This window comes from Protopterus annectens, chromosome 1.part1 (assembly GCF_019279795.1).
Source record: "Protopterus annectens isolate FY-2018-M chromosome 1.part1, PAN1.0, whole genome shotgun sequence".
NCBI lineage: Eukaryota > Metazoa > Chordata > Ceratodontiformes > Protopteridae > Protopterus > Protopterus annectens.
This window is the reverse complement of record NC_056726.1, coordinates 753,807,347-753,824,637: the sequence shown is the minus strand read 5'-3', so window position 1 is coordinate 753,824,637 and position 17,291 is coordinate 753,807,347. Positions and strand designations below refer to the sequence as shown.

General features: G+C 41.8%; 1 protein-coding gene across 1 annotated transcript in view; it reads left to right on the top strand.

The window, feature by feature from the left end:
• DNAI1 (dynein axonemal intermediate chain 1) overlaps nucleotides 1-17,291 on the top strand; it is a 2,249,827-nt gene that overhangs the window by 1,472,972 nt on the left and 759,564 nt on the right. The gene's annotated exons all lie outside the window — the stretch shown is intronic.

Genomic DNA, 17,291 nt, shown 5'->3' with positions numbered 1-17,291 from the left:
AGAATGTGAAACCAAGGAGATCCAGTGGAGTTTGGGGATTGTGAAGAGAAAAGGCCTAGGGCATTGATTCTAGAGAAAAGAGTGTGTTCCTCATGGAGTACATACTAATGGTAGACCTGGTGCTTTATTGACTGGTGGTGGACTTGAAATACATACTTTTGTAGGTTTTATTTTTTTCAGTACCTGAGTTGTTGAAGGAGCTGTTCAAATGTATTTGTCAAACTGTCATAATCAAATCCCTCCCAAAGCAAACCAACCCAAAAGGTACCTCTCACTTCTGTCTTATATCCATCCTCCCAATCCTGGGCAAATGTTTAGAAAAGATAGCCTACACGCAACTGTCTCAATATATCCAGCAGTACTACCTGCTGTCCTTCAAACAGCATGGATCCTGGCTTGGATAAAGTACTATGACAGTACTTTGGTGCCTAACTGATGACATCCTGCAAAACTCTGATAGTGACCACTGTACAGGTGCTCTATTTTTAGACCTGACAAAAGCATTTGACTTTAATGACCACTATCTTCTCTAAAACAAAGTAATTGAAATATGTATCAGTCCACATGCCACTCCTTGGTTTAAAAATTTCCTCACTGACAGACACTTTAGAGTTAAAATAGAATCCTTGCAATAAGAATCTGCACATTTCTAAAGGTGTACCACAAAAATCTATTCTTGCCCCCTCCACTTGTGATCTCCCCCATCTCCCACTTATTCTGTATGCTGATGACATTGTCATTTACCGATCAGGTCTCTCTCACACCAGCATTCAGTGCCAACTTCAGTTAGATTTACATGAGCTCCACCAATGGCTCATAAACATAAAATATTTTTTCAACTCCAAGTCCAAAATTATGCTTTTTGGAACTCCATGGAAAATTCAACAAGCAGCTGACTCTTTAACTGAGTGATTTACACAACCATTCCATGGAGATAACCTCCACCTTCAAATACCTAGGATTATTGCTTGATCAGTCACTAAATTTTCATTTCCATATAGACAAAATGAGAGCCAAAATAAACTCCCTTCTCTTCTGGGCCAAAAAAATCTCCCCTTTTCTATACCAACCAGTCAGAGTAGCCATTGGCAAAGGAATTCTCCTTTTTCAAATTGAATATGAGCTTCTAGTTTTTGTTTCTACTCCCAAGCAAAACATTGTCACACTCTAGACAATCTCTAACAGCATTTTGATGATTCATTACAAACTCGCTTGTCATTGAGCATCAGTCTGTCACATTAGAAAAAGCCAAAATGGCTACCCATAAAACAAAGATATAGCCTACTTTTAGGATCCCAACTCTACAAGCTACTCCATCTCAACATATTTATTCCTGTTGCAGCTAGACATCATGAAAAAACTTCCTCATACAGCCTGAAACACTACTTACAAGCCAGACCAATTCTCATTACCCATAGCAAAGCACATGCTTTATCCTCTCAGGCACTTGCTCTTTAGCCAGCTCTCCTCAGCAACATACAGAAAATTAACACTTATTTAAAATTTATAGTGCAACTGAAAAAGCACTTCTTCATCCAAGCCAAATGTTCCTACTTCAACAGGGGATATATCACCTAACATATCTCCTTTACAAGTCTTTCCTCCTCTCTTAAGATTTAGTTTAGAATGACCCATTTTAGAAACTAATATATTGTACATTATACTCTGCTTGATTATATATTGCATTGTGGTTGCTCACTAGAATGTGTGTATACACATTATTATGCAATCAGGCTGAACTACTTTGTTATTGTTTACATTTCTGTATTTTGTGTTTGTGAAATGTTTTGTATTTTACCCAGGCTGAGACTGAAATTGGTCAGTGTTGATCACTGCACTATCTGAGAGCCTTCTAGCTTAGCAGAGAGACTTTGGAGTGATTAAGTATCAGTTTTCTTACTTTCTTGCTGTACTTAACTGTTTTCCTCCTAAACGCAGATTTTCCAGCATTTATTGTGATTTAAAAGCTTGTTTTTTTTTTACATATTGTACTTATCTGACTGCCTGCACTTTTAAAAAGTTGCTTTTTGTTTAAATAATTTGTTTAACTGTTGTAGACTACACACTAAAGTGTGATAGCCTTTTCTGATCATTTGTTGTCGTTTAAAGCTGTTTTAAGTGTATTTTTTACTGTTTTTGCCTTATCTTTAAAAAAAAAAAAAAACCCCAAAAATTCCTCGTTTCCCACCTTTCTAAGTTAGTATAGTCCAGTTTTCAGGCTAGTGCTGAATTCACGGCTGTGATGCTAGTTTCTGAGTTGCCCATACCTTACTTGGATAGACGGAAGTTTCTCTGTTCACCTGTGAGAGCTGGGAGCTTTGATCAACCTATCTGTCCCTGGAGGAGTGGTTCCAGCCCAGAAGTTAGTAGTTTATTGTCCATTTTGGGCTAATTTCTATCTCTTGTTTGCACGGTTTTGCGCACCTGGCAGCGCCAGTTAGCTATGGTTAAATTATTCCTGGCTCCACTTCGGTTTTTCCCTTGAAACTAGTCTAACTCTCAACCTAAGCACTCAAAAAGCATCCTACAGCCCAGCACTTGCTCAGACCTAATAGCAAACACTAATACACCCTGACACTGATTGCCCAGCAGGGCAAGGCTCACTAACCAAGCGACTAAGCTGCTCACCCATGACCTAAGGGCAAGTTCAGGTGTACTCTCCAGTCCAGGTGGTGAATCTGAGTATCCTGAGGCAATGTTACAACTGCCTCATGTACACAGACAACCCCCTCCTCCTACCACAAAACATTAATATATGCGAGAGATGCAATTATACAAACAAACTGGAAGCTAAGCTGTCTCCACCCAAGACTGGAACAGACCGTCAAGAGAAGAAGGTTAACACTTGCACCACACCTCCAGCCGCACACAGACCTACTAAAACAGCACTGGCAAAAAATACACATAAATACACAAAATCATACTCGGAGGCTCTAAATAAAAACCTGCAAAAGCATCAGAGACCTCCAAAGCAGACACCCAAACAACCTGCACGTCCCGTCACAAACCATACAGCACATAAAACACAAAATCAGTCTGCCACACAATCACAGCCCTTAAGGCGAAATAACATACCTAACACACTAGTAATAGGTGACTCTATAGTCAGGCACACTGACGTCCCACTCACTAGGCTGGACAAGCAGAAGGTTACTGTTAGCTACCTGTCCGGAGCCAGAATCCGCCACATAACACAAGCACTCAGGTCACTCCAGAACAAGTACAAATATGACTCTGTCATTGTTCATGTTGGTGTGAATGACCTGAGATGTACCTCCCTGAACTACATGAAAAGAGACATGGAAGAGCTCTCAGATCATGTAGCCCAGGCTGGTATGACTCTGACCCTGAGTAGCATCCTGCCCTCAACAAGAATGATACCTCAGTATAAAGAAAAAATGATCACTTTCAACAATTGGCTAAGCTTCTGGTGGCATTCAAAGGGGATCCATTGTCTGTCAGCCTGGGATGACATGCTCGACAAGACGCATTGCTTCGCAAGAGACGGCTTGCACCTCTCACCCTGAGGCTTTCGAATACTGGCCAAGGCTCTTGCTGACCCCATAGTGCCTTTTTTAGGCAAGGCTCAAAAGTCAAACTCACCTCCGTAAACAGCACAATTAAAAAAAAACTGAGGGTTATGCTACTCAACGCCAGGAGTTTAAATCTCAAAAATACATGCGCTCAAAGCACTTCTTAGTATGTAGAACGTCGACATCTGTGTAGTAACTGAAACCATGGTTCAAGGCTCCAGAGAGCACCCCAGCACTACCAGGCTACAACTCATACCACACGTTTCAGCCACAGAACACGGACAGAAACACAAAAGGAGGGGGGGGGTGTATCCATATTCATCAAGGATACCTACACCTCCAGGTTAGTAGTGCAGCATGATACCTCTGAGATCATCCATGTGCAACTAACATCGGGCAGATTTGCAGTGCAAATTGTGGCCTGCTACAGATCACCCTCCATGACCCAGGACCACCACTCCACCTTTCTGGAGACACTGGAAACCATGAAGGTCCTACCGAACACCCTGATATTGGGCAATTTCAATTACCCTACCATTCACTGGGAAAACTACTCGAGTACAAACTCCCAGGCCCAGCGCTTCCTGGAATTCATCAACTCAAATGCCCTGGATCAGCTGGTAAACTCCCCTACCAGAGGTGAAAACATATTGGGCCTGGTCATCAAAGACATGGGCGACAGGTGTTCCACACTGGAGGTCAACCCCTCACTGGTTAGATCAGACCATAAACTAATCACTCTGCATGTCCACACCCCACCACCACCCCCAACTAAGGAAACCACAGTAAAAAACTTTTCTAAAGCAAACTTCTCCTTACTTAAGACAGAGGTGGTAAGTTTCACGGCCCCCACGCTAAAGGATAACGCTGCCCAAGATGCAGAAACCTTTACAAATGCACTCTGTGAGCACCTACAAGGATGCATGGATCATGCCATCCCTAGCAAAACCAAGACTCACTCCTTTAAGAGAAGGAAACCAGTTTGATGGACCCCTGCCATAAACAGGCTATACAATAGAAGGAGGAAACTAGTTCAGAAAAAAAGCAAATCCCAAGAAGGAAAGACATCTATGATCAGTATCAGTAAGAAACTAAGGTCCCTTCTGAAATCATCCAAGGCTAACTTCGAAAGAAAAATAGCCAAGGATTCAAAAGATAACCACAAAGCCTTCTTTAGCTATGTTAAGAATCTAAGTGGCAACTCACAGATATACACTGAACTAGCGCAAAATAGCACAAAATATACTGAACCTACTGATATTTCCAACATCCTGGCAGATAGATTCAGTGCAAACTTCACCCCCCCTCACCTCCAAAAGGGCCCACAACAATACCGGAAAAGTGTAGTGTACCAAAAAATCACAGATTCACATGTGAAAACAGCCCTTTCAAAAGCCAAAAACACAGCGTCAATGGGACCAGATGGTGTCCCAGGCTGCGTCTTGCATGAACTACAGAACGAGCTAACCCCCCACCTAAACACGCTGTTCAACCTCAGCTTCTCCACAGGCTACATGCCCATAGAATAGCGCACAGCAACGGTTATTCCTCTCCGCAAAGGAGGAGCCACAACTGACCATGGTAACTATCGCCCCATAAGCCTGACTAGCCTGGTCTACAAGGCTATGGAGCGCATCATCATGGAACTCATTAACAAAGACATTGGGAACTTCCAAACACTTGACTTGACCCAGTTCGGCTTTGTTAAGGGCAGATCATGCTTACTAAACCTGGTTGACTTCTTCGAGACAGTCACCAAGGCCATAGACGAGGGAAAGGTGGTTCACACAGCCTACCTTGACCTCGCCAAGGCTTTTGACACCATTCCCCACTTGGGTACTACAGAAAAACTCACCAGCCTGAACATAAACCCCTACATCACGAGATGGGTTGCCAACTGGCTTACAGACAGAACTCACATGGTAAGAATAGTGGTCTCCAGGTCTGACTATAAACCAGTTACAAGTGGTGTCCCGCAGGGCTCAGTCCTGGGACCCCTACTGTTTGGCATATACTTCTCAGACGTACAGGCAAACAAAGGAGGACTATGGCTAACCAAGTTCACCGATGACTGCAAACTGGGAGGCATGATTGACTCTCTGGCTGACAAGGACATCCTCCAAAAGGGCCTTACTGAGACGGACACCTGGTGTCAAAGTCATGGCCTCAAGCTAAATGCCAGAAAATGCATAGTCATCCCATTTGGGGAAAAACAAAACACCCATGAATTACCACATAGGTGGCAGTCCCCTTAATACAGAAGAGGTAATAAGAGATCTGGGGACCCAGGTAGATAGTAATCTCTCCTTTGACAATCATATTGCCAAAGTAGTTAGGAAATCCTTCTATGTGGCCCATCTAATTACTAAAGGGTTCGCATCTAGAAATAAAGAGGTTGTAGTGCCCCTCTTCTTGTCACTCATTAGACCCATCATAGTGTACAATGCCCCATTTGGGATATACCTCACAAGACACTTCCAACAGCTGGAAAGACCACAAAAGTACCTCACCAAGAGGATTACTGGCCTCAAACATATGTCCTATGCAGCCCAACTGAATAAACTCTGGCTGTACTCAGTGGCATATCGCTTACTCAGAGGTGATCTCTGCCTGACTTACAAAGCCATGTCCAACTGAGAATTGATGGACATGCTCCACCTAAAGAAATCCAAGTCACTGCAAGCCACGAACTCTAATTAGCTAAACCTCACCACAACAATAAATAGAACATGCTGGAGGGATAGATTCCTGTTACAGAGACTCCCCATGCTTTGGAACAGAATTCCAAACTACATTAGGCAGAGCCCCTCACTAACACTCTTCAAAAGAAACCTTGACGAGTGGATGAGTAACAGAAAATACACCCCTGGGATCACTTCACTGGCTCTGATTGACAGAGGATCAGTTAATTAATCAATGGGGTGGCGAAAGCCGACACACTCTGGCTAGGCTTATAAATGCCCTCAGGCAGATAGCCTAGTACCTACCTATGAACCTAAAAGGGCAAGGGCCAAGTGGGATAAGCTGATCCATCCAATAGAACAAGGGTGATTAGGATTACTCGATTTGAAGGGATGTTTTAGAGCTACACAGTTAAGGCTCATATACATAACACAAGCAGAAAGCTATAATTCAAAGTGGAAAAGGATGACAATGAAGCAGGAATGATTTTCAAGAAATGAGCGGGATTTTAGATGCAGATCCTTAAGGAGAATAACAGCCACCACACAGAATACTATATTCATAAAGTAGCAATAAGTATTCTAAGAACTAAACCAACACAAGCATGGAGAATGGAGATATTGCCTATAGGGCTGACTGCAATTAGGGTTACATAGAATAGGCAAGAGGGGACTGGAATTTACTGGAGAAAACTTATAAAGGAACCAAAATACTGGGAGCAATTATCTAGAGAGGGAAGAGTAATAGAATGGGATGAAGCAAAGAAGATATTGGGTCTACAGGTTAGAGAATGCTTTCCCTATCAGGGATTGATATCTGAGTGTAGGCAAAGAGAAAGGGACAGGGGAATCCTAAGTGAAAGAGCTGCTCTGGTAGAGTTTTTAACTGAATCTAGAACAGAAGCTCCTGTTAAAAAATGGATAATTAGTAGGGCATATAGAATACTGCCCAGTAACTATAAAATAGAGATTTGATAAGCAATTCACAAGGAAACAACAGGATGGCATATGTATGCCTCCTAAATATGCAATAAAGTCTAGAAGATTTAGGATTTTTGCTTGGAAGTATTTGCATAGATATTTTTATACCCCAAGCAGACTCTAAAGAATTTTTCCTCAGGTAGATGACAAATGTTGAATGGGAAGAAAGATGTAACTGGGAACATACGTTTTGGGAGTTTAATGAGTTTGCAGACTTTAAAAATTCCCTACAGAGAAGTCTGTCTGAAATATTGAGTGAGCAAATGGGTGTAACTAAGGAAATTACTTTTTTGAGCTGGGATACAGGAATTGCCTCGACATAGTAAAGCCTTGTTAAGTTTAATTCTGGTTGTTGCCAACAAAGCAATTACTAGAAAATGGGAATCAAAGTTTAAACCAACTGTATTAGAAGTATTGATATTGTCTGTATTAGAAGTATTGATATTGTAACAGAGATAAAAGTGGAAGTGGGATCTTTAGAAAAGGTTAGGTGCAAATTACATAGAAAAAAAATGGAAATTGTGGGAACAATATATGCAGAATAATGTTTTGGAGGAGTGAGGTTTAGGGGAAGGCAGGGATTGATCAATGTATGTAATGTTAAATTGATGATAACTATACAAAAGAATATAGGTGATGTATAATGTTTGCAAATGGGAATATGTTAATATGGTTTGATTTCTTTTATACAAATGTATGTTTGTCTATGTCTTAAGTGATAATTCAGTAAAGTGTTAAAATAAAATGTATTGATCGTTGTACTATCCCAGTAAACAAATATAAATAAATGAATCTTGTTTGACAGTAAGATACTTCTTCTGTTGGTGAACTCAACTTTTTATTATGAGTTACATACAATAAAAACTGTACAAAAATTAATGTGTCAGCTGCCTAGACTTCCACATGTATTTTAGTATAGTGACTGCTAGGCTGATGCTTGAATGCCAGGGAATGAAAGGCATGCCATTGCATGGCCTAAGGTATATACTAGGAGGAATGTGACAAAAGGCAGACACAGAGTCTTTAGGCAGGAAACAGATATGAAGAACTAAAGAAAGACGGCTGTTTTATATCAAGGTCACCCCTCACTAATGAAATTATATTCTCTTCTGCTATGCTGTAAAGAAATTTTACTGCAGTGTTTTTTTTTTTGTAAGATTTTTGTTTTTATGTCTCATTCGTCATCATCATCATCATCATCATCACCATACTCATCAAGCCCCTTATCCCATTTTTATGTGGGGTGGGAGTGCTCTGTCAACAGTTTGCCACCTCTCTCCATATTCAGAGCCATTCCCCTACTTTCTTTGACAGTTATGCGTGACCGTCACAGGTGTTCTCACATGCAATCTATCCATATTTTTGTTGGTTATTCTCATCTCCTCTTACCTTATTCTTTTCTTTTCAAGATTCCCTTTACCAAATTACCTTTTGCTTTCTGGTGCTTGTGACCAGTCCACTATAATCTGTTCTCATAGGCTTTCTGTGCAGTTGGACCTACAGTGGAGTCTGCTCTGATGTCCACATTTCATCTCTGCTGCAGTGTGCATGCTACTCTCCATCTCAGGCACTTCACCTATACCACTTTAAGCTTCCTCAGCTGGGTTTCCCTTTACAGACTAGGTTCCTGGGCCATACAGAAGCACTATCTGCACCACTGTTTTGTACACCTACATTTTCATCTTCTTTGGTATTCTTTTTTCACACACTATATCTGGAACATAGTGCTAACTGGCTGTTGCTTCTGTGCTTCTAGCTTTTATCTCATTCAGATTTCCTTTCTCCACAACCACACCTCACAGATACTTGAAGCTGTTAACCTGTTCCACTATTTTCCCTTCTATCTCAGTTTTCAGCTTCTTCTAATTCCTCCATTTGCTACCATGAACACTGCCTTACATGTTGCTAATTTCTTCCATGTGCCTTCAGTTTTGCATTTCAGTTACCTTTCATTTTTAATCTATTTGTAACTGGCTAAGCCCAATGGACAAGCTGTCCCTTTTCAGGGGCAAGGTGGGAGGACTGTCTGATTAAGAGACTTGATCAGAACTTTATCGTAAATACAGGAAGCAGTTTAGTCACAGATCAGACCCTTAACTTACGTGTTAATGTACGGTCTGTTTGCTGAAATGCCATCTGAGATTCTACATACTGCTGGTTTGTTGATGTCTCCAGTCTAATCTCTTTGCTGATGTAGTTCATCAGAAATGTGAACAGGAGTGGGTTCAGAGATGAATCCTGATGCACACCCACTCACATCAGGACCCCATCTGTGAATCTGAACATTGTGCTTGTGTCATTTTGTCCTTGTACATCAGCATTGTTATCAACCCCCATTTCCCCTACATCCTGCACTAATTCTGCCAGTGTTTCTGGGACTTTGAACTATCCCAAGACTGACCAGATCAGCTTAATGGGACTTTGTCATATACTTTCTCCAAGTCTAATTATGCCCAGTTGAATTCTTTACTTATCTCCAGCTTCTGCTCCCCTGTCTACCTGCAAACATTGGGTTAGTTGTAGTGCATTCTGATTTGAATATGAACTGCTTATCTTCCATATTTTCTACTACTGTGCGTATTTATTTATCAAGCATCCCCTCCAGGACTTTCATGCAGTTTGCAGAAATTTGGTACTTGTGTACTGCCTACATTTGTGAATATCCCCTTTCTTCTTGTACACTGACACTAGAGTGATTATTATTCAGTCATCTGCGATATACCTCTCTCTCTCCTTTCTGGGACATATATCCTGAGTAGCTGTTTATCTAATGCACCCAGCATCTTGACTGTACCTGATTTGGCTTTATCTGAAACTGCTGCTTTCCCTGTCTTCATTTTTCTTGATGCATTTTTACTTATTTATTCATTTGTTTACCATAGTTGAACACATCTCAATGGATCATTTCCAGGCTCAGCCAAGGGTATATAACCAGACAGTGATTTATACATGCAGTCAGAAAATAGTTTATATAACCAGTGAAGTACATGAGAGCAAATATTTATCATAGATGAAGACTATGGCCATTGAAATTAATTAACCATTTACTTTGAGCTTAAAGACAGTAGTAGTAGTAGTTGTAGTGTAGGATAGAAATGAAGATAAAAGGAAGAGAGTTATAGAAGCATAATGTTGGAGAATGATCAGAGGCCTGAGGCAGGGAAATTACGGTTGTGGGAGAGGAAGTTTTAAGGAAATGCGAGTGTTAGTCATGTGTTGACTTGGATGATTCAGCTATTTTGCAATGTGCTTGGTTGATAAGGAACATTTTTAGGTCTTTCTGGAAACTGCTAAATGATGAAATAGATTTCAAGTCATCTGGAATGGAGTCCTGTAGTTGTGCAGTGAGTAAGGAGAATGCGTGTCCATGCCTTTTAGGTTGGTAAAAGGATTTTGTAATTGGGTTATGGAGTTGAATAGAGATCTGAGTTCATATGCTAGTAGTAGTAATCTCTCTCTGTGATCCTCAGTGAGAAATGGAAGAAGCTTTATTCAATGAATAAAAGAGAACCTAAAAAAGATATATTTGAGGGATGGGATGCCATTTAGCTTTGGAAAGGTTAAAGCAGTGATGTTCTCTTAAGGGAGACAGGGTGATGAATCAGCAAATATTGTTAGTGTTCGTTTTTAATGTGGATCAATTTTTGGTAGAGGCAGCCAGGGTGCAACGGGAAGCTATACTCTAATTGGGGAAGAAGGATTCCTTTATCACTTGCTGCTCTAGCAGTGGGGTCAAGGAAATTGGAGATTTTCAAGGTCCAGAAGAGAAGTTTGTTAACTTTGGCTTTAATGACTTGAATATACTGCTGAAAGCTGAAGACGTTTTCACTGTAACTCTGTGCATGTGTCAATACAGCTGTTGTGGGGTGTTCTATATTCAAAAACATCGTAAAAATACTCCTTCCATCTACCCTCAGTATTTTCTGGACTGGTGAGCAGATTGTTGCTGACATCCCTTATTAATGGTGTCTGCTGACTATCTTTATCTTTCGTGTCATTGCCTTGAAGCCTGATAAAGTTTCTTTGTGCCATTTGCTGGGTCCCTTTCTAGAAGTTGGTTGATGTCCTCTGGTGCCTTGTTCTTTGCAATTGTGACTGCTCTCTTAGCCTGTTTGTTAGCCATCCTGTATTCCATCTTATTCTGGTTGGTGTCTTCTCTCTCTCACTTCTTCCCCTCCTCCTCTATAGTTTCCTGGTCTTCTGCATTCCACCAGTAACTTTCCTTATTTAACTTATTCCATGCTTGGCTTGACTGCTGATCTTTTGTATCATCTTCACACATGCTATCTTGAGATTTAAATATTTCAAAAATAGAAACTTTTTTAAATGAACTGTAACACTGTATTCATGCATTCATACACACAGTCATCTTCATATATATTATTATATATGGATGCATATACATTGTTTTAGTATAAGCTGAGAAGTTATATGTATTTTAATCATTCAGCTGTTTTAGCTATTATATGAATGTGATTTTGATTACCCTTAAATACCATACTGTCTCGATTGGCTGTTGACTTAATTGGTTTAGTATATTTGCCATAGTGTGAATGTTAGCAGTATTATGGTCTGATGAAGTGGTAGCTTCACCACGAAAGCTCTCACCTTTTGGAATAAAAGTTTTTTGCTTTTAAAGACTGGACTGTGATTTGTACCTTCCTGAACTGTTGGTTGTTCCATTGGATGCTGTTTGTGGGAAGATTTAAATATTTATTCATAAACATTTGTTGTCCAAGATGTTGCCATTCTTCTTTTGCTCTATTTCCTCCCTGAGGTCCTAGGACCATGAGTATTTCCTTGAACTTCCAAGCTTCCATTCCATAAACATTAAGATGTTCAGCATGGGCTCTTTTTTGCTCTGAGAATCTTTGCTGACCACTGCTTGTAGGTGATTGTGGTTATCATTGGTTTATACTGGGAGCGAACTGTTTCACTAAGGATGACTTTGCAATCTATAATTTGACTCAATGTAATTTTCTTCCTAAGAGAAAGTAGACCTGAATTGCATGCTGGCCACTCTTGTATGTGATGTTGTAACTGTCACTTTTGGTGAACCATGTGTTGGCCATCATTAAGTTGTTTCCCAGACAGAAGTTTAAAATGACCTTTCCTTCATTGGTAGACCTATTAAATCTTCATACGCTGTTCTGACTTTTCCAGTATAAGCATTCAGGCCATCCATTTTGAAGACCAACTCATTTTGTCCTGCTTTTTCAAGGCAATCACACAGCTGCTGCCTTAATGTCCTCTTTTTCTCACCACCATTCATTGTTTTGTTGTTTTTATTAATATTTGTGATAATACAGATGGAAGATTATACATGTATATGCAGAAGACAGATACAGATTGTGCTAAAAGATTGCTACACATAATGTTTTTGTTTGGGACTTGACAATGATGTAGAAGAGAATGACCACTATGTTAAATTTCAACAGGCTATGAAGTCAAGAAAACTTAAGGAGCTAACTTAATTTCTAATAGAGAAAATGTCTTAAGTCTTTAGAGAACAAGTGTAATAGGAAGTTTTCTGTCAAGCAACTTGGAACATCTAGATTCAGGAAAATTAAGGAACTCATGTACAGGAGTAATTAAAACTAAAGAAAGAAGAATCCTCAGTCTTTGACTGTGGAAACCCACAACCATCTCCAATTTTTATTGAGGCCACCATCATTTCTCTGGTAACTTCCAGAAACAGGGGACAGGGGGTATGTAGCCTGCTGTTACAGTATCATCAGGGGTCCCACTGAGATTACTGCCAGTGCAATATTCAACAAAGAAGACACCTTCATAGATACCTACCTCATTAATGACTAATGGTCTACCCAAGATTGCCACAAAAGTCAACAAGGTCGGGGATCCAAAGATCTTAGTCATTGAGGAGCCTGTTGTTAACCTAGTGTCAAAGGTTTGGGTCTCAGTTTTAAAAGGGGCCAGTTCCCCTGTTTCTGTACTAGTTTGATGTATCAGAAAATTTTACAAATGGACGCATGACTCGGTTAGAATAGTGGCAAACAAGCCTTCAGCGGTACCTAAAGTAAAAGAAACAAGAGTCCCCTACTTTTACCTGAGGATAATGAACATCTTTACTTTTCTCAGCATTAATTTCCCAATTTTGTTCAGTTTGACTATGACAACTCCTCAAAGTCTGAGTTTTCTCCTCAGAAAAAAACATCTAATGAGGCAGTCAGTAATATGGAAGAAACGCACTGCCCCACCCTGGAGATATCTTCTCACAAAAATAAGTACTTTGAAATACTTAAGCAGGATTCTTCTCAAGTATAAAACTTTCAGGATTTAGGGCAATGCAACAACATGCATCCATATATGAGGAGATTTTTTTCTCTAATTATCTCAAAAATGCTCTAGTGTCACTTTGCTTGTTTAACCACTGGATTACTGACTGTGTTTTTTATATTGTAAACTAATTGTTTCTTAGTTGTATTTTACCTATGTACATAATTATACTTTTATTTGTGTAATGAGGAGCTTTTCTCCCCAGGCATCCACTGAAAATGGGCTCTGAATGGCCCAGTGGACGTTCCCAGTATACAAACTACAAATAAACAAATATGCAGACATCTATATACAACTATGCAGATTTAATGCATAAACATGATATAATTAGCTAGCCACCATTTTTACTATAATTTAACAAAATGACCCTGCAAGGCTGGCTACTTTGTTGAATGCATTTTGTTTTCCATTTGGGGTATTTCCCTTTGAGAGAGAAGAGAGACTGCTGATCAGGTATAGAAATAAAGTTTATGCCTCCAGTATCTTTGCATCTAGAGACAAGAATTACATAGATTACTTTTTTATTTATTTTATTTATTTGCATTTGTTTACCAGGTCTACTGTGACATGGTGAGCTCGTTTTCTGTAGAGGCCCGGGGAGAAAAGCTCCAAAAACAAACATGATAAAGCCACAGAATCAAAATACAGAAATCAAACAGTGATTGTACAGAACACTACATTACAGAATAGGGGATACAATAAAATAGGTAATACTAATTTTAAAGATGTTAGATTTTAAGTATGCAAACCAAACAAGAATACAATTGATGTCATGGGATAATAGCAAACTTGTTGTCATTAAAAAATCCAGTTTTGGTCCAGACTCATTTAATCTAGATAAATGCCAGAAACAAAGGCATAAAAATGAATACATAGGAGTAAATGCACTAAAATGCTCACATGATTCTTTGGATGCAATGTTCAGGGTAGCAATGACTAGAATAGTTTTTAGAAAATGTGCATAGATGAGGTCAGTGAAATTGCCACAGGATATTAAGTTGCAGATCTTGGATGTTTCTGGGGAGAGTAACCTTTTTTGTGAGTAAGACTACTGTATCAACACTGTTTTGTGAGAAAGGGAAAATTCTGAAATCATTACAGAAATTTTATCAACACAGCAGTGCCATTGTAGAAATTTTCTACTTGTATTAGGTGACTGCACAGAAAACCACCACCTAAGCAGCAGCCTCATCTCACTATGTCCATTCAACTCCATGGCTCAGGAATAAGGGACAAAGCCAAAAGTAATTAGAGACAAAAGTTCCAGAAAAGGGGCAAAATTAAAAGTTGCTGAGATTCACTTTAAAAGTTAGCAGAATCACAAGAATGTGTATAAACTCGCTTTATTTTATTCAAAATAAAAGCATGGAGCTCTGTTTACTAAAATTACTTAGTGATTGTAATCATCAGTTAGTTGGCAGAAAATATCTTGATCTGAAGTAGCTACTTCATTTGTTCTGCAACCTGTGGGTCTCGGATCCGACCTCGGATCCGACCGGCAGCTTTCCAAGCTTCAAGATCCGAGCTCCTAGCTCCTCCCCTCTACCCATAATCCCCTGTCACCACCACATTACCTCAGATCGTTTTTGCCGCGGCTTGATCACAAGCAACTTGAGAAGAGCTCCTGAGCTTTAGTAGCAGGGAAGTGATTTTTTTCTTAAATTTCGACAAATTAAAAGTGTATGTGTTGAGAGAGTGTTTCTCTGCCCTTTTTTATTTTCGGGATTGGCGCTTTGGTTTAGTTAACCCTCCCCTAGGTGTTTGGGCGTGTGAGTGTGTGTGTTGGAAAAATGGCCGAAGGCCATAAGGCTTTTTTTTCTAAGTGCACTGGGTGTGGCCATAAGCTTTCCCCAGCTGATGGCCACACTCAGATGCGTTATATGCCTGGGGGTTGCCCATTTGTCTTCAGACTGCCAGGTTTGCGCAGCCTTCAACCCCCGGGCTGTGAGGGACAGGAGGAACAGGCTTATTCTGGCGGGATTGCTTCCCCCGGAGGAGGCCTCTTCCTCCTCTCCCTCTAAGGTGCAGGCTGCCCAGGTAGCTTCGGCACCCTTGACTCCCTCGACTCAGGCTGGGACTCAACCCCCCACTGTTGCCTTGAGTACGAGGGAAGTTCAGTCTTCTCCTTCTAGGGAAAACCACAGGGAGAAACACCGACAAAAGAGGCGAGCCGAGCCTCACCCCTCGGCTCCGCCATCGAAGACTGCTAAATCGCCCCCGAGGGTGTCCGGATCTTCTCCTTCTCGGCTCCGATCCCCTTGCTTCTCGCCGGAGCCGGAGGAGGAGCTCGATCACCCTCGAGGTCGTCGAGGTGGCCTTCCAGGCCCGCCTCTATGACCTCCTCTAGATCTACTAGGTCTCTCTCCGACGCCGATATGGACAGGATGATTAGTCGGTTTCTGCAGACCCAAATGCAGATGGGGGTGCTCTTGCCCCCCCCCCCACAGGGGGGGAGTGCAGCTTCAATATTTGCCCCGATTTCTCCTTCTTCAATCCGGATCTGGGTTTTGGAGTCTTCGGATCTAGGCCCTTTCGGAGCCGGGGTTTTGTCGGCGCCGGTGGCCCAAGCCTTCTCGACGCCGACCATACCCTCGAGCATCTCGGATCTGAGTTATCGGGGCCGTGGGCCGGGCGTCGGATCCGTGGGAGCGGGTGCCTCTTCGGCGCCTCCTATGTCAGAGAGCACCTCCCTCTCAGATCCGACGGCTTCGGCTCCGACCCCGATCCCTATCTCGGAGCCGAGGAGACTGCTCTCGGGGCCGGAAGAGAGTAGTTCTCCCTCGGCATTCGAGGTAGTGGAGAGGGTACTGTCGAGGTCTTCCAGGTCCCCGACCCGGGCTTTGGATCCTTCCGCTCCCTCACTGCATACGGGTCTACCTTCCATCATCCTTCCATCGGGACAGCCTGCTCAAACCCTCCAGTTGGTTCCCTTGGAGGAACAAGAGGCCGTTGACGAGCCCTCTTCTGATAGTCCAGCAGAAGGGGTGCCTCGTAAACGGACGTGTAAAAGGAGGCACATGGACTCCCCCGAGTCCGTCACCACAGATACTGACTTAGAGGAAAGGGAAGGTTCCCCAAGGTCACCCCCCGAGGATGTCTCCTTTGGACCTTCTACCTCTAGGAACGATTGCAATACAGACAGACAATATGTCAGTGGTCTGGTATATAAACAAACAAGGGGGAACCAGATCCTACCCTCTTTGTCGGGAAGCCATGAGAGTTTGGGAATGGGCGATATCCACCAACCGCTTTCTGATAGCAACGCACATTCCGGGATGATCCAACATCCTGGCGGACAAATTGAGTCAAGTAATTCTCAGTCCTTACGAGTGGTCCCTCAATCCGAAAGTTGCGAAGGAGATTTTCCACAAGTGGGGTTGGCCTCGCTGTGATCTCTTTGCTACTCCCCAAAACACAAAATGCAGTGAGTTCTTCGCAATTCTTCCCCCAGAAGGGGAGAGCCCCAGAGACACTCTGATTCATGCTTGGCCTCCCGGTCTACTCTATGCTTATCCCCCACTTCTGCTCATGGCGAAGTTCATTCAGAAAGCCGCACGGTTGAGGAGCAAAATTATCCTCATAGCCCCATTCTGGCCTCTTCAAATCTGGTTTCCATACCTGCGGTCTCACAGTCTCTCCTCCCCTTTAATCCTGGATCCCATTCCAGATCTGATCTCGCACCCAGCAGGGTGCCCAACATCGAACCTGGTAAACCTCAAGCTCGCGGCTTGGTTGATCCAGTTCCACTAATGGCAAGAACTCCCGGCATCTCGTCACCAGTGAAAACTATTCTGGTAGC